Source organism: Astatotilapia calliptera, chromosome 15 (assembly GCF_900246225.1).
Source record: "Astatotilapia calliptera chromosome 15, fAstCal1.2, whole genome shotgun sequence".
Classification (NCBI taxonomy): Eukaryota; Metazoa; Chordata; class Actinopteri; order Cichliformes; family Cichlidae; genus Astatotilapia; species Astatotilapia calliptera.
In genome coordinates, this window is record NC_039316.1 from 34,985,319 (window position 1) to 35,004,371 (window position 19,053).

The 19,053-nt window shown below is 41.6% G+C and overlaps 1 pseudogene; it reads left to right on the plus strand.

Moving 5' to 3' along the window:
- The first annotated feature begins 12,713 nt into the window (after positions 1 to 12,713).
- Positions 12,714 to 15,259, plus strand: LOC113006968 (uncharacterized protein K02A2.6-like; annotated as a pseudogene).
- Positions 15,260 to 19,053: the final 3,794 nt, after the last annotated feature.

A 19,053-nucleotide genomic window follows, 5' to 3' on the forward strand; every position in this document is an offset into this window, starting at 1 on the left:
AGGGCAGCAACATGCCTAAAATGTGAAATAACCCAGCTGAATTGCCAAAGCAGGGACGGTGATCAGTAATCTTTAAGATGTAAACTTTGATGCTGATATTTTGTTCTTGGTTTGGCAGGCTGCTTAATATCAAAATGTGAGAATTTTTCAGGAATAATTGTGAGTAATAAAACAAAAAATGCAAATGGATAAAAGGAAATTATATGAAACGAAGGTGGCAAATGACTTCTTCAATCTGACAAACGAGCATAGAGGGTTAAACAGATCACGCTTCATAGTTGTGTTTTGAAGTTTCAGAAAGTGAACTGAATCACCTTAAGTTACTGGCATCGTGTCTTCTGATGGTGTCAAGTGGATCCAGCCAAAAAGACTTGCTGACTCTTGCTTGATTTGCCAAATAATCCTGAAGTAGCTGAGTAACAACACTCCTTGGCAGGTCTCAGTGCAACAGGCACCCGTGTCAGTCTCACTCTGATGCGGTAAATGTTTAGAACACGGGTGTCAAACTCAGTTTACGTCGTGGGCCACATGCAGCCACCTTTGATCTCAAGTTTAAGTAAACATTTAATCCCTGAGAACTTCATGTTTTATATATCACACATATAATATAAGAAAAATAGCAATTTTGTCACAGTTTTTCTAAAGAAATGCTGCCCGCTGTGAAGAAGGAATTCAGTCAGCATGACTCTTTGGACTTAAACTGTAAAAATTAGTGTATAAAATTACAGCAAGTGTTCTTGTAAGTCATTTCCCAGACAGTCCTGTAATTATAAAACTGAAAGTTTTTATTGATTCAGAGAAACCCCCCTTTTTTCAACCGTAGTGCCAAAACGGAAAATTTTATAACCTGTAGTGAAAAAAAGGAACTTTAGTGCCAGTTATCAGTTACTTAATTGCTTTGGTGTAGTATGAAGGGCCATGGGGGTCTTTATCAGTAAAAAAAAGCTGTAAAAATCATGGTCTCCTTCACTTGCTCTAAATTCCGTCCAGTGGACTTAGTCTTTGTCGAGCCGATTCTTATTTTTTACACACCTTGTTTAGAGGGCATTTGATAAAGAAAGGGTGTCCCTAGTTATATCGCAGTCTTCCCTCTCACGAGAATAACTATTATGTGCCCTCAGGAGGACAAACCGTCAGCATGATGGCTGGGGCTCTCTGCAGACCCTGTTATGGCTCTAGCACCATCGGCCTTCATGCCATTGTTCTTCTTCCAGGGTGTCAATAAGATATGAGGGAGTACAAACACCCACAGAACCTTGGTTTATCTGGGCTGTGTGACAGGTGTTTATAAATAGGCCATTAATTTCATCTTGCCGTGGGGGAAAACGGGGGGTGGGGGGGCTTTTAAACATCTGCAACATCCTGTCAGCTACGTGCATGGCTACTGATCAGAGCCTGATGTTATGATCAGACATATCCCAACTTTATTTCTCTTTTCTTTGAGATCTCGAGAGCCATTTCTCCATCCATCCATCTATCCATTCGCTTCCGCTTATCCTTTTCAGGGTCGCGGGGGGCGCTGGAGCCTATCCCAGCTGTCATAGGGCGAGAGGCAGGGTACACCCTGGACAGGTCGCCAGTCTGTCGCAAGGCTAACACACAGGGACAGACAACCATTCGCACTCACATTCATTCAAACATTCACACCTAGTGACAATTTGGATTATCCAATTAACCTATCCCCACAAGCTGCATGTCTTTGGACGGTGGGAGGAAGCCAGAGTACCCAGAGGGAACCCACGCAAACACGGGGAGAACATGCAAACTCCACACAGAAAGTGTTCAATTCCACTCCTGATGGTGGAATTGAACTCAGGAGCTTCTTGCTGTGCGGCAACAGTGCTAACCACCGTGCCACCGTGCTGCCATTTTCCCCTCCTTAATAAAAACAAAACAACCAAATGATGTTCAGATGCCGCTGACAACTAAGTGAAGACAGACGAGCAGTCAGTGGAGAATTTATGGAAATTCTGGGTTGCCATATTTGATTCCCGAGGGGGGCATCTGAGATAATGGATTTGCAGTTTAATACATGGCAGAGGCTCACTGTGTGTCTCACATATGCTCGGAAAATCAACAGACAAATAGCTGGTAATGTGTTCAGGAGCTACAGAATGCAAGCTGACATGATTATTACAGAGTAATGCCCACGGTCCTTAGAATAATACTAATAAAATCAAGTTGCGCGTGTAGGAAACACTCAGTTGTGACACCTGAATATTGCTCGTGTTCTCTTGAAGGTGCTTTGACAAAAGAAACTTCGAGAGTGTGAAACTTCATGATTGCACAGATGGCAAGAGGACAACTTGATACCGAGGAGCAAATAAAGTTTAAGGAGTGCTGCTGTGTGCAGCGGCATGGCGCAAACCATATGCTGTTTGTATAAGACTACAACGAGGCTTTCCTATTTTCTTCAGCTCATTGGTTTTTAGTGAGCCTGTCTGGCTGTAGGAATGCAGAGAGCAAATGGGACTGCGCTAAGCCATTTAAATGAAAATGAGATGGTCAGAGTCATCTTTTGGAGAGTTTAGCTGCAGTGGAACAATCGTTCAGCACCCCTCGTGTAAATATCTTTGAGGCATTGATCTCGAACTTTAATGCGAATCCTTCTTCTGAATGGCTGGCCTGAATGATTGCAGCGGTAGAAAATGATCTCTCATTAACATAAGGTGTGTTTCTCAATTTGTTTGTATAACTTTTGCAGCTCAGTTTCAGGCCTCTTTGGGTGACCTCGAAGCATGCACTGATGCCTGTTTTTATCCATTTTGGGGGGATTTGAGCTTACGTGTGCTTTTTTTTCCAGCAACGCCCTCAAGGAATGGCCAAGTGCAACCACGGGCCTGTAGTGAATTCAGTAGAGGTGGTGAAGCCATCCAAAAATCGATAGCATCTATCTGTCAGACTGACACTAGCGTGATAGGATCGATACTTTGGTTCTATCCTCTAATTTCAGTACTTGTACCTACTTGACACAACTCAGGTTGACTTGACTCAGTTTTTTTGGGTTCTTCTCTGGGTTATAGTACCTGGTACCAGGTACCTATACTTTGGTGGGAGCTCAGAGATTGATGTCAACAGACTCCATGCCACTGATTGACCAGGGAGTGATGTCTCCAATATGCATAGTTAAAAATGTCTGAACCTTTGTGTGTTCACTGTCATGTCTACTTTAGCACATTTGAACAACAGAAGCTGACTCAACATGCTTTAGAGACAGGCACATTAACATCCCACGGGTCCAGCAAAGGTCTGGTTGAAAAAATACATGAAAAGCTGAAAGCTGTGTATTGTTGCACTATTGTATTGGCAGTTTGGAGCTCTGTATTTACTTGGTATCTGATCGATGACAAGGTTTGCAGTAGGGCACTGGACTAGGGGCTGACTTAAAGGCATTGCAATGGCATACCCTATGCTATTCAGCCTGGAAATTAAAACATGCAACCCTTTGGTTATGAGTATGCCTCTCTTAACCTTATGATCACCACCCCTTCTCAGCAAAGCATAATATCTTCCCAGGAATAAAATTAAAATCCCTTATGCTGCACTTTGGTGGGAGCAGCCCAAACTGAGAGATGGCACCGGTTTTGCATCTGTAACCACTGTTGAAATATTATTTCAGAGGCAAGCCGTCCCCGCATCTTGGAGCACAGCGCTTGAAAAATGCATCACGGCCAATGGACAAGTTGGAAGCTATATATTTGCTACCAATTTAGTTCCTGCATCTTAGATTTCGTTCCCTTCTTCCTCTCCTGGCCCCAAAAACCAGTAGTAAATGACCTCTAGGATAAATAGACAGCAGGCTACATGACCCCAGCCATCAAAAACTAAAGGCTGTAATAAATACTACATAGTTTTACAGGAAGCGTGTTCGACATTTTCCCAAAAACCTGCAGGGAGAGAAAACGAGCAGGCAAACGGGGTGAGTCCCTGTTCACCGCTCTCTCTTTGGTCAAAACTTTTTCTTTTCCTGAGGTCTGTTATTACCGGCCTAGTTCCTGGGTTCCCATTCAGAGTGGAGCTTGTTCATATAAACCTTGAGGTTTTGAGGCATTACTGGACTGACTGGGTGGCTTTCACCAGGGAATTAACACTGGGTCACATTGGCTCATGACCAGTAGGCTCTCTGCAGCTAACCTGTGTTGGATGAGGTTGCCTGTGGAGGTGGTGGTGATGGTGAGGACAAGTTTCCTGGCTCTGGAATATGGGTCCGTCAGATCATGGATGTGTACGCCCTGATCCTTGGATCCTTCTGATCTTTCTCTACTCACTGCATTACTTCTGCATCATTTTATTTCAGCACAGTTTTCCACATTAGTCCTGGTGACATCGGGAATCTTCTAATACTTGTAGCCTTAACATGTCCTCTTAGTATTATATTTGTGAAATAAAGAGACTTCCTTTAACACAAATTATATTTTTAATAGCTTTCTTTTGATTTCTCTCAGATCTTTCCAAGCAGTGAGCTTGCTAAAATGCTGAGCTGGAAAAAAAAACACATCTATGAGCGCATGTCACCAAATTACCTGCAGTTAAATACAGAAAAAATTGAGATTAAATGGTCTTTACCTTCATTTTGATCAAATATTTATTCTTCTGGTTTCATCATGTCAGACAGAAAAAAGAAAAACTGGCTGCATTTTTACCCTGTAGCGTTACACTGGCTAGATGTTTCTTACAAAATTGATAATAAGCGATTATCAGCTATTTGAGACACCCTCAAACCTCTTCCTCCAAGATGCGTGATCTTTTATCCCAGCATGTGCCTTCCAGCCACTAAAAGGTCCTAGTACGTATCATTTATTGCCATTTCAAAATCCAGCTTGATAAAGAAAGGGGATATGGCATTTGAAGTAGGGCTGTGGAATAGCCTTCATGAGGAGGTTAGGGCTACAAAGTTCACATTTTAGAAGTATTTTTTTTTAATATATGTATTTTTTTTTAACTCATATCTTCCTTGTCTTCCATAATGTGAGGTTTTTTTTAAATGGAAATTTTATTGTTGTTATCTTCAAAGACTCTCTCTCTTAAAATCTTTAACTTCTCCCTTTTAAGGAACAGGCAGGAAATACACATCACCCTCTCTCTGTTTTCTTTTTCTCTTTTCTTCTTTATTTGATGTATTGCATGTGTCCCAAAAAATGGTCCAGAAGGTGGCAGGAGCAGCACCCCAGACATCTTACCAACAGGAAAGAAAATGGCAAGAGACCCTTCAGCTTCAGCACCACAGCACAGATCCTTTCCTCTGTACTACTCGAATGACGATAGACGTTTTTTACACATCCCCGACATCAGACACATGTGGCTTTTTCAAACACCAGTGACATGGTGTCATCTCTGTGTTGGGCACATCTGCTCACTTTTACATTGGTTTTAGTGTTCTTTCCACTGCACATTTATATGGAAAGTCTTGTGGGCCTTTGTTCTGTTCTGTGGGGGGTTTCTGTCCATTTGTTTGAAAGAGCTGTCAAACAAGGCCAGAGGGGCACATGATGGCTTGAACATCATCAGGATGGTTATTCTTAGTTCTGGTACATTGTCACTGTACATCATAGGAGAAAAAAAAGAACTCTGACACACACGTCATCTCTTTTCTTTCTTTCTTTTTTTTTGTTTTTTCTTTCCTTCCTGTTTCAAGTGTCCTTTAAGTAATTTAGTCTTGGATGCAAGGATGTGAAGTTTACAAAGAAAGCATCATTTTAAGCACATCCCAGTATGTTTAGTATTCTCAGAAAATTAGGATCTATTTTTGTTTCGTTTAAGGCAAATTCCAAGTTCACATACTCGTCTGAAAGTTTTACTGGTTAAACTGGAGCAACTACAGGGTTCGGTGCCTTGCTTGTTGGCATCTCAACTGTGGTTTTTGAGCGTACAGAGCATCTTACTCATTTTCCCCTGACAGTTTCCCAGCTGGTACAGGGATACAAACCAGAAACCCACTTGTCACAATGGTTTCTCTTTGCATCTCAAGAGCAGCTACAGATTAAGTGGCCCGGCTGAAGACGTCTCAACAACTGGTTCTTTAAAGTATACACATAAACTGTGCAAACCCACAGCAAGTAGATGTGCTGTATATGTAAACCTAATTTACACTGTAGCTGGCCTTAGGCTTGCATTGAAATAAACGTTTTAAGTTGTTTGAGGGGAATACATGTTAAAAAACAGTGTGAGAATCTTTAAATCTCATTTTCCATTTTTAATCAAGTGCCTTCTGATGGTATTAATGTCTGTCATGAAATTTGTTAGCCTTGTGCAGTCTTACCATTTATTTTGTACAAGAGCAATACTCAAAAATGGGGACAGAAAAGGTAAAAGACTCACCATTTACCTCAAAATAGAGAGCCTTATGAAATCTGCACTATGTGAAGTACTGTTTTAATGTCAGCTTTCTCTGCTCTTCCACAACTGTACCAAATTGTCTCTTCTAAAGTGTTGTATCTGGCCCATAAACTGCAAAAAGTTCCCAAGGCAAAATTAGCAGACTCTGTAATTGTCTACAGTAAGTGGCTGGGTGTGTGTATCTGTTTGCAAAATTGGAAAAGAGAAAAGGAGGAGATGGCAAAGGGAGAAAAGGGGAAGCTTATTAGACGGTGGGGGAAATTAAATCCTGCGTGGGTGTAGTTTTAGTGTGGGGTTGTTTGCTAATGTCTTATTCAAACAGTCATTTATTCATTCAGGCCTATGATGTGCTTAGCTTTGTAATTCTGAACATCAATAGCTTAATATATGGGCAATTAGAAGACAAATTCTGGGTTAATCACTTTTTTTTTTCTTCGCATAATGCAAGAGCAGCTCTGTTGGAATATTCTTGTGATTCACAGAGAGAGCTGGTTTTATCTTCAACTTCAATGGGATTCTTCTATCAACAGTTTCTTGGGAAAATGGGCACTTTTAGAGAGAATCACAATTTGAACCTGGAGGTGTCTCACAATGAGTCCCACCGCCTGAGGAAAGTGGTTCCTCATTTCATTGTTGTGGGCAGTCCCAAACTCGTTTGCATTCATGTCAAAGGGTTGAATATTTACACTCACTAAACATTTTATTTGGTGCTTCTTGCTAGTACCTGGTTAGATTCCCCCTTTGCCCTTTGTTATTCATGGCATAGATTTGACAAGGTGCTGGAAACAGTCCTCGGAGATTTTGGTCCATAAGCACCACACTTTGCTGCAGATCAACGATGTGACTCTCTCATCTCTCATCTCACCACATGCCAAAGATGCTCTATTGACTGTGGAGATCATTTGAGTACACTGACATGTTCAAGATACCAGTTTAAGATTATCTGAGAGCTTTTTGACATGCTGCATTTTCCTACTAGAAGCAGCTATCAGGAGAGGGTAAATGGACTGGTTCTTATATAGTACCTTTCTACTCTGTTTGAGGACTTAAAGAACATACAACATGCCTCATTGACTTAAAGCACTTTTTTTTTCTACACCTAAGTTTAGAAGGTGTATCTAACATTCACACACATTCAGGCTCTGAGAAACACACCAGGGAGCAGGATTCAGGACACTCTGGCAGCTGGAGCGGCTAGGGATCAAACCACCGACTTTCCGATTAGAACTTGACCTGCCCTACCTCCTGAGCTACAGCCACCCCACGATGGCTACACTTAAAGGGGTGGATATGGTTGAAATTCTATTCAGGTAGGCTTTTGTGTTTAAACGATACTTGTTTGGTCCTACGGGGCTCAAAGTGTAGCAACATATGTTGTGCACTCAGAGGTACTCTTCTGCATGCCTGGTTTGTAATAAGTGGTTATTTAGGTTAGTGTTGCTTGATGCAGTCTGGCCATTCTCCTCTGACAACAAGATCTTTTTTCCCAGACAATTTCACCACATCATCTTGACAAACTGATGGATACATTAAGACAGAGCACTTCACATCAAACAAGAGCTCTATTTCTTACTTGATACTGCCAATGAGACAGCAAAAAAGACCCAATATTTTAAGCAGGTAGCTGTAGCTGAAAGACTAGAAAAACATCATTTACTTCACTGTGTTTCTGCCCTGTTTGTGTTTATGCACTTCAGGTTCATCTGGAATTAAAGCGTTTAATTCAATAAACTGGAAGCTGGGCCATTAGGGGCCCCTACTAGATGCACAACTATGCTTTCGAACTTGCTTCCTGGTGGGTGAAAAATCAGCATTTTGTTGTTGGTGGAGGAGAGGGAAGCTGAGGGAGTGGTCATTGCACTTTTTACCCTTTAGTACGAGTTCTCTTATTTGGTGCTCATATTAGCAGGATAAAGTAAAAAAAAAAAATCACAGCTGCAAAAATAAAACAGATTTCTGATCTTACACAGCTATGTTTAAGATTTGGAGAGGTTTGGGGAAACATTGGTTTCGGTTAAAATAACTACTTGGGTAAGGTTTGGGAAACATCTACAGTATGTTTAAGTAATTGAACTTTGTTAAGGTCAGGGGACCATTGTTGTCATGGTTACAAAAATAACCACATGGTTAAGGTTAGGGTACATAAATTAGGTTAAAATTTAGTCTGATATTTTGTTGACCCTTCCAACCACTTTGTGGCTGTGTAAAAACTATACTCTATTTCCTCTTTTCTTACAACCAAGAGTCACGAGTCCTGCAGCCATCCGACATCAGCATTTAAATTAGACTAATTTAGTAAAAGTGTATTGCCATTGTGTGACATTGTGGCTCTCAGGGCGAGGGCTTCTCTGTTGAAAGCTATTGCAAGGCCTTGATCGAGCCTTTTGATCATAGAAATGCAAAGCTGGAAGACTGAATACAGCCCACTGATTGTGTCCAGTACTTGTGTCACCCACTAGAGAGAAATGCCATTTTTCATTCATGACTTCAAATGGACCTGTTGTAACAACTGGTAAGGAGCATAACCACAGAGATGGTGGTAACCAGAGATGTTTTCTCAGTAATTCCCTTTGGATCTGGGTAAAACCATGTCTGACGTGTATGGGAAAAGCAGGCCGCTGCAGCAGTGAAAAGAGGAAACGGAAAGTGAGAGAGACAGAGATAATAACAAGGGTTGAGAGAAGAAAGCATAACCATCTCTACCTACAAAGCATTAAAGTGAAAGCGTAGATTACAAAGATCGGGGTTAGGATTAGTTCAAATAATGAAGTTCTGCTTTCTAACAGTCTACTTCTATTTCCATACATTGAGAGATTTTTTCATTATATTAGTTTTTCACCATCAGTATAAGATTTGACCTTCAGGCTTCAGAATTTTCACCAGGATTTCTTTGTTCAGAGTGTAAGCAGTCTTCAAAAAAGCTTACACCAAATAAAGTCAATGTCTCGGTTCAATAAAAAAGATTGATATTTATTCATCTGCTTTTGGAGGTTTGGCCTGTTAGTCTGTTCTTTATATCACATCAAAGTCAATTTTCTTCAGTGTCTTTTGCAAGCCCATCAGCCACTGTTCCCTGTACGTTAAATATCTGTGCTCTTCTGTTAGTCATCCTTCCTATGACTGAGCCACGTCCCCATGTGTACCTCAGCCTGGTAATTCAGCCTCATTTCCAGTGTCGAGACTCCAGAAGGTCCTGTTCTTCTTCCTGCCATTGTTGGGGCTCCGTTGGCATCAGAGTCTAATCACCAAATAATTTAATACTGTCTGCTCCAGTAAATTATGTCCATTTCTTTCCAGTGACCTCTACTTATTTAAATAACATATATATATATCGGTTGGCAGCAGTTGCCAAGCCAGTCTGACTGAGACAGGTAAGCTACAGTACTTTCAAAAAATAATTCATCAGTTCTAATGAGTGCAAGACCTGTCAGTTCAGCATGAAGCGATTGCCTCAATTGCATTGAGAACTGCTACATTTAAAAGATTCAGCACATTTGTTCAGTTAAACAGTATTTGTTTTTGGCCTCCACCAATAACACACCATCCTGTTAATATTCAAGAAATATTCAAATAAATCATTTAAAAAAGAATATCAAATGCTAAAGACATGATAAGTACTTTTAAATATCTCAATAACATAGCATTCATATTCAAAACAATAACTATTAAAAATGTATTGTAGTTGATTTATTGCAAAAAAAAAAAGAAATAAAAATAAATGAAAACAAGATACCATATTTTCACGACCATAAGGCGCACTTAAAAGTCTTAGATTTTCTTCAAAAAGTACAGCGCACCCTATAGCACAGTGCGCCCTGTGTGTTGTAAGGAGGACGTAGTAGAGAACACCATGAGAATGCTAAAGGGTGAAGTGTGGGCGTTGATCGTATATACCGGACAATCGCACATACCTGTATAAAAGGACAGGTATGTGCATTATGTGGAACATCGTTGTTTTAACAACCCTGAAAATGGCAAAGAGACACGCTTATGAAGCACAGTTTAAACTGAAGGCCATCAGCTATGCGGAGGAACATGGAAATCGAGCAGCGGCGAGAGAATTTAAGATTAACGAATCGATGGTTCGCAAATGGAGGAAGCTAGAAAACAAGCTCCGGCAGGTCAAGAAAACGCAGCTGAGTTTCCACGGACATAAGGCGAGGTGGCCCGAGTTGGAGGAAAGACTCGAGCGGTGGATCATCGCTGTTGTTCGAGCTTTCGCAAAAGCCGGCATCATTTCCGAGGAGCCGCACGGCACGGAAAGTGACTCTGACAGTGAAGAAAGTGAACTTGGCATGTTTGATGGAGATTTAGCGCAGCTGTTCAATTCAGACACAGAGGATGAGGACTTCGATTGGTTTGATTGATGATAAAAATGTGAGTACCAAACTTTGTTTTGCTCCTGCTTTATTTTTAAATATGCACACTTGTATGCTTGTGTGTTGTTGATGATGACGATTACTGGTAATAAAAATGTGAGTACCAAACTTTGTTTTGCTCCCGCTTTATTTTTAAATACGCATACGGTACTTGTATGCGCCCTATAATCCAGTGCGCCTTATGTGTGTGTTAAATACAGTAATGGCACACATAACTGAGACTGCACCTTTTAGTACAGTGCGTCTTATGGTCGTGAAAATACGGTACTGTGCTCCAGTTACAGTGATACAGTGATCCAGACTCTTGTTAGGGAACAGTTTACCAGCTTCCCAACTGCTGTACTCTCAATGAACACAGTGTTGTTCAGTCTCTTGGTAATAATTGTAGTATTGTAGATGTAGTGCATATCACTCCAAACATTACCAAGACGCTCATCAGCAGTTCTTTGGAGACCTCCACAAAGTCACTCTGGAGGACTTTCACAGTCTGGTAATGAACTGGATCGCTGTCATGGATTACTATAATGAGGGCCGCTGCATCATCTCAGATCTGGGTCAACATACTCGTCCTGAATGAATGAGAGAGAGTGGTTACAAATTATATAAATATAAATTAAAATTATGTATATAAATTATGTTTGAAAGCTATGCATTATTTTAGTTACAACTCTATATTTTTGTAGTTGTTTTGAGAACAAACTACAAACCAAAGCTCTTCTACAGTGATATTTATTCATCCATACAAGTGTAAGGGTTAAAATTGGCTGTGTTAGCATGTTAGCTGTTAGCTTATTAACTGTTAGCTAATGAGACTGTTATGTATGAACCAAGAATTATTGTGTGCTATGCAAGCCATCGCCAGTAGGGGGCACCACGCCCAGTTATGTGTGTGTGTTACTTCTGTGTTATCCCAATAAAGAAGAAGTCAACTTGTAAACAAACTATTGTGTGTGCAGTCTGACGGCATAAGCTCTAATAGTGTATTGACACCACAGTGGGAATATAACATAAATTGGTGACGAGTTGTGACGTCTGGAAGACTTGGCCGTCTACTGAGCATGAACTGACTGTGTGGCCGAGTTTGGACGGAAAACGGACGATCGCGTGGTGAATTAGCATCGGAGCTAGCTGCTAGCTGCTTTTTCGCCAACGAGTCAGAAACGACAGTGTTGGCTCTGGACAGCGGATACATCATGGCTGGAATGATTGGGCAGATGGACCCCTTTGATGATGCTGGTGAGCAATGGGCGACGTATATTGAACGTTTTGAGCATTACATCCTTGCTAATGACATTCAGACATTCAGAAACGGGTCCCGGTGCTGCTGAGTGTGATGGGTCCCAAGACGTACGGTCTGCTGCGTAATCTAGTGGCGCCAAGCAAGCCTGGGACAATGCAGTATGACAATATTGTGGGTGTTTTGCAAGCTCATTTTGCTCCCAAACCGCTGGTAATAGCTGAAAGGTTCCGGTTCCACAAGAGGAATCAGGGGGAAGAAGAAACGGTCGCACAGTATGTGGCGGTGCTGAAAAGACTGTCAGAACATTGCGAGTTTGGTGCGTATCTGGAAGATGCTCTACGAGACAGATTTGTGTGTGGATTAAAGTGTGAAACTGTGCAGAAGCGTCTTTTGACTGAAAAGGATCTCACGTTTCGCAAAGCAGTTGATTATGCTGTGTCGGCAAAGGACAAAAAGAGGAGAATTCATCATGTTGCTGCAGAGGAGAGTGAAAGTGAAGGAACCAGACCCGACACTGATAGTGAGTTGGAGCTGTATTCTTTGTCACGAATAGAGAAATATTCACGTATCTCCCTAATGCCTGTAGTTAACGGGAAGAAAATGGAGATGGAGCTGGATACAGGGGCTGCTGTGTCTTTGATTCCATGGGAACAATATAAAAGTATGCTGTGTCAGTTGCCGCTGCAACCCACTGACATCATGCTGAAAACGTACACTGGGGAGCCGCTGGCACCAGAAGGGGTCATCAAGGTGCAAGTTGAACTGAATAAGCAGCGCGCAACTCTACCCTTGTACGTGGTAAAGGTGGATGCTCCACCACTGTTTGGTAGGGAGTGGCTGAGAGTGATTAAGCTGAACTGGAAAGACTTAAAGATGGTCCATGCCAGAGAGCAAAGCGGAAATGACAATCTGGAGGCTGTGCTAAAGAAACACTCAGCCGTTTTCTCTAAGGAGCTGGGCACAATGAAAGGAATTAAAGCCAGATTGACTCTTAGGCCTGATAGTGTCCCCAAATTCTGTCCACCACGTAACGTGCCTTATGCTCTCTGCCCTCGGGTGGAGGCAGAACTGAAACGCCTGACTGAGCTTGGGGTGATCACACCAGTGGAGCATAGTGATTGGGCTACGCCCGTGGTCCCTGTCAACAAGAAGGATGGCTCAGTGAGACTCTGGTGATTTCAAGGTCACTCTTAATTCGCAGCTCTGTGTGGATAAGTACCCACTTCCACGCATTGAGGACCTGTTTGCTTCTCTAGCAGGAGGTCAGCATTTCAGTAAGCTAGACTTAGCAAATGCCTACCTACAGATGGAGGTAGAAGAGGAGTCTAAGAAGCTGCTGACTATTTCGACACAAAAGGGGCTGTTCCGTTTCAATTGCTTGCCTTTTGGAGTGGCGTCTTCACCTGCATTGTTTCAGAAGGCTATGGATCAAGTGCTTCTCGGCCTACCATACACCCATTGTTATCTGGATGACATCCTCATCAGTGGTCCAGATAAACAGACACACCTGAGAACCCTTAAGGCAGTTTTGGGCAGGCTGGAGGACTATGGCCTGCGTCTCAAACAGGAGAAGTGCCTGTTTTTCCAAGAATCGGTGGAATACCTGGGCCACATAATTGATGCGGCAGGGTTACACAAATCAACAGAAAAGGTGCGTGCCGTTATGGAAGCTCCAGCACCAGCTGATGTCAGCCAGTTACATTCTTTTCTGGGAATGCTCAACTATTATGGACGTTTCATACCTGATTTAGCTACAGTCCTGAAGCCGCTGAATGAGCTACTCAGTAAAGAGAAGAAATGGCAGTGGACATCAGCCTGCGAGTCAGCTTTCCAGAAAGCTAAAGAACGTCTGGCCTCACCAAAAATACTCACCCACTACAATCCTGAACTGCCTCTCCGTTTGGCATGTGACGCTTCACCATATGGCGTTGGAGCCGTGCTCTCACATGTCATGCCTGATGGCCAAGAACGGCCAATTACTTATGCTTCACGAACCCTCAGCAAAGCAGAACGAAACTATGCTCAGATCGAGAGGGAGGCGTTGGCAATTGTTTTTGGAGTGCGCAAGTTTCACCAGTATCTCCATGGTAACAAGTTCACCTTGCTCACTGATCATCGCCCACTGACCTCAATTCTGAGTCCAGTAAAAGGTACACCATCAATGGCAGCTGTGCGAATGCAGCGTTGGGCGCTCCTTCTGTCAGCACATAATTACACCTTACAGTATCGGAAGGGGGCACATCACGCCAATGCTGACGGTCTGTCACGTTTACCACTGCCCCTTGCACAGAAAGAGAAACAGGGAGCGGTTGAGGTATTCTACGCATCTCAACTGGACACATTACCAGTCAGTGTCGCCGAGATCAGACGTGACACTTTGTCTGATGTCACTTTGTCTCGTGTGCTGGAAATGGTAACAACTGGACGTTTTCCAGCAACAAAAGACACAGATCAAGAGCTGTCACCCTATCTGATGCGCAGACATGAACTCACAATACAGCAGGGATGCCTTATGTGGGGCGTGAGGGTGGTTGTGCCACCTAAGCTGTGCTCTCATGTCCTGAAAGAGCTCCACACTGCACATCCAGGGATGGTGAGGATGAAGAGCTTAGCTCGCAGCTATGTTTGGTGGCCTGGCATTGATTCTCAAATTGAGCTTCAAGCTAAAGCCTGCCACTCTTGTCAGCGTGTGCAAAAAGAGCCTGGGTTAGCACCTTTACACCCTTGGCTGTGGCCTTCCTGTCCGTGGGAACGGATCCATGTGGATTTTGCGGGTCCATTTGAAAGTCACATGTACCTGGTGGTGGTAGATGCACATTCCAAGTGGCCTGAAGTGCATATTATGGATAGCACCACAGCTGGTAAAACCATACAAGTGCTACGGGGTCTCTTTAGTCGCCATGGCATTCCCCACGTCCTGGTGAGTGATAACGGACCGCAGTTCTGTTCTGAGGAATTCAGGGTGTTCCTGAAAGCGAATGGAGTCAAACACATCCGCTCCGCGCCGTACCATCCTGCCACTAATGGTTTGGCTGAGCGTTTTGTGCAGACATTCAAGCATGCACTGAAAGCTTCCAGGGGTACAGCACCTGTGCAACAACGCCTTGACACGTTCCTCTTGACATATCGCAACACTCCCCATGCAACAACTAGAGAAACGCCAGCTATATTGTTCATTGGACGCAAGCTGCGCTCTCGACTGGATTTTTTTGAAGCCCAGTGTGGCCGGAGCAGTGCGTCGATCACAAGATGCGCAACAACAATGCCGACAGCAACACTCCAGGGACAGACGGTTCACTGTTAGCGAGCCTGTCCTGGTGCGTGATTATAGGAAGGGAGAGGACAAGTGGACGCACGGTGTCGTACTGGAGAAGACTGGGCCAGTGTCATACAAGGTGAATGTGGGAGCCCAAGGAGTGTGGAAACGTCATGTGGATCAGATGCTGATACGACCTGAGTCAGTATCTCAGCAGGTCACAGTGGATCCTCCGACAAGCTCTCAGATGTCACCAGCCCACAGTGGTAGTGACACCATGCTTCACCCTTGTACAACTCTGCAGGAAGAGACTGTTGAACAAGTTATGGGGACCACCGTACCTCCAGAAACACCCCAGTCTCTTAAATCATCACCGACTGACTGCACACAGGTTACAGAGTCTGTAAGACGTTACCCAGTGAGAGTCACCAAGCCACCCGCTCGTTATCGTGATGGGTGAGCGTATTGAGTAGTTCAGTGAGAATGTTGGCGTTCAGAGACATTATTCTCAACTATAAAGAAATTCATACAGAAAGCAACATTAGTTCCAGTTTTCATGAATGTTGTAATAAAAAATAAAAGGTGCTACTTTGGTTATGGGAAATGTTTCTGCGGGTGGTGCCACGGTCGCATAGCTTAGTGGGGAGGAGATGTTATGTATGAACCAAGAATTATTGTGTGCTATGCAAGCCATCGCCAGTAGGGGGCACCACGCCCAGTTATGTGTGTGTGTTACTTCTGTGTTATCCCAATAAAGAAGAAGTCAACTTGTAAACAAACTATTGTGTGTGCAGTCTGACTCGGCATAAGCTCTAATAGTGTATTGACACCACAGTGGGAATATAACAGAGACCACTGACATTTCAATGTCTTCAGTCCCATCCGTTCACATTTCAAAGTCAAACAACTAGAGACAAGTGGGCGGAGCTATTTATTTGACCGGAAATTACCTCACTAATGAAGTCTTTATCCGGTTGTTCAGTGATGACACGACGAATCCTACTTCCGGGCCTAAAGTAGTCTGCGTTTAATATGGCTTTTGTGTTGTTAACATGTTTAATGTTATGTATTTTCTTCTATTTGATCTCAAAAAGCTCCTAAAACAGTCAGTGATCACTGTTGATCTCCCTTGGCTTTTATTACCGCTAATCATTTATTTAAACTCAGTTTTTAAAACCTTAGGATGCAACTACAGCCCAGCCCATGCAGCAGTGTATGAATGACTAACCTCGTATTATGGATGGATTATCTCAGTTGTTCTCCTGGCTGAAGTTTGGTCCTTTTACAGCATTCTGCCATGCGATTACATTTGTTCCTGACCACCGAGAACACTCACGTTAACTTTTATCGAGTGGAAAAAAAGTTAGCTTGTTTATATTATGCTAACATAGCTGTGTCGCTAGCGGTCACGTAGCACATCATTATATACCAGCTAGCCCAACTTCAGTAACCCTACAAACGTCACTGCTTTTTAGTTTTCTGTCTTCATTTATGCTGGAAGTGATAACAGAGCTGTACGTTTTAATTTGTTTCCAAAACCCCGCAGTCAGGACATGCTATATTGTATTTAGATAGAAGCTAGTGAGCTAACTCCCTGCTAACTTCTAACTCCGTTAAATGTCATAAATTCTGTTTTCATGGATGCCTGCAGAACGCTGATCATTTTATTAAAGATGAAAGACTTTAGACAGATTTTCAACTCTCAGTAATGCCATAGTGATCGTTTGATATATGGACCTGCAGCGGAGTTTAGGTCCAGACACGGCTAGTGACGTCAAACTGAACAACCGGATTAGTAGAAAATAAACTTAAAAAATAAATAACTACATAAACATCTAAATTAAGAGGTCATTTGACTGTTTTTAAAGCTTGCAGTTAATGCAGATTTTTTTTAAATGACCCAAGAAATTCATTGCAGTAAATTCATCACTTGTAAGTCAAATAGTTTTTTTAAATGTTTAAAATGTTTACGTAATGTTTGAAAAGAAATAAAAGCAAACAAAACAAACAAACAAAGAAAAAATCAAAAAAACAAAAATAAGTTGTTAAATTTGTCCAAATGCAAGAACCCGTGAGCAACTGAAAAAAGACCTTTTCCATTGTCTTTCCAGCTGTTATAACAGACTAAAGACATATCTTTTTTGTTTGGGATCAAACTGACCCCAGGAATCAAAACCTAAAGATGTCTGCCGTATAAAAGAGCAGTTACTTAATATCCAAAATAAGATAAGATAAGATAACCTTTATTAGTCCCACACGTGGGAAATTTGTTTTGTCACAGCAGGAAGTGGACAGTGCAAAAGTTATGAGGCAAAAATTAGAATACAATAAGAATAAATACAGTACACAACTGTACAGAATAGAATAAAATAAAATACTATATACAGTAGAATAAAATAAAATAAATATACAATAAGATAAAAATAGAATACAAATACAAATACTATATACAACTGAGTAAAAATACAACGATGACAGAAAGGATTATTGCACTTAGTATTATTGCATATGTATGGATGTGTGTGCTTGATCAGTTAAAGTCTTTATTATGGAGTCTGACAGCAGTGGGGAGGAAAGACCTGCGAAATCTCTCCGTCCCACACCGTGGGTGCCGCAGTCTCCCACTGAAGGAGCTGCTCAGTGCTGTCACAGTCTGCTGCATGGGGTGGGAGATGTTGTCCATCAGGGATGACAGCTTAGCCGCCGTTCTCCTGTCACTCACCACCTCCACTAGGTCCAGAGGGCATCCTAGAACAGAATTAACTGAAGTTAATCAAAAATAACGTGTTGAACAAACTCAAATGGAAGAAAATGTTAGATGAACTTAAGATGACAGTTAAGTTTACATTACTTAAAATGCTCAAAAAGTAGTTTGAGAATTCAGGTTTAGTGTGTTTGTGTCTGAGATGTGTATAGATGGATATTATTAACACTAATAATAATGATGATGTAAGCAGATGAGGAAGAAAACTAATATATTAAGAATAATACATTTTGTATTTGTATAGACTTAGAGACTTAGAGAGCTTTTTATTGTCATTGTGCAGTTTCTTGCACAGCGAAATTGGGTAGCTGGACCACAAAGGTGCTAAAGTAAGAAGAAAAGAAACCAATATACAACGAAGGCGGAAATAAATAAATAATTAAATAAATAGAATAAAATAAAAAGCAGTGTATATGTATAGATATGTGAGTGGAACTATATACATGGTGTATGTGTAGGAAACATTGAAACAGACTGGGACCAAAATAATTGCACATGAGCCAAAAATATTGCACAGAACATGGAAAGACTGAGATATTGCACATAGATGATCAACAGCAGTGTCAGGGTGGATGTGTTGGGGAAGTCTTTACACACTTAGTTTGCATTAAGAGTTCTGATAGCCCACGGGAAGCAATTTTAGCAAATTTAGCAATTTTAAAACAAGAATCATTCAGAGATCACAAACCTCCACCAAGGCAGCTCACTCCATGGGCAGTATTTACCTGTACTGTGTTTTCTATATATTGTATATATATTCTTTCTTAATTGTTCAAAATAAGCTAATATTTTTTATTAAAACAATACATTTTTTTGTTTAAATAGTTGACACATTTTTTATATTCTCTTGTGAATAAAATACAGATTTATACAAATTATGTATACAAATACATATTTTACACAGCATTACAATTTTGGAGGGAAATGGGGTTGAATTAATATAACAATATATTAATATAGCATGATAAATTAAATGTAAAATAAATTAGTTTATTTAAATAAACTGGTCGAATAGCTTTACCAACGTAGTATTTTGTTTGCCCATGCTGATGAAATCATCAGACCGGCAGCAGACATT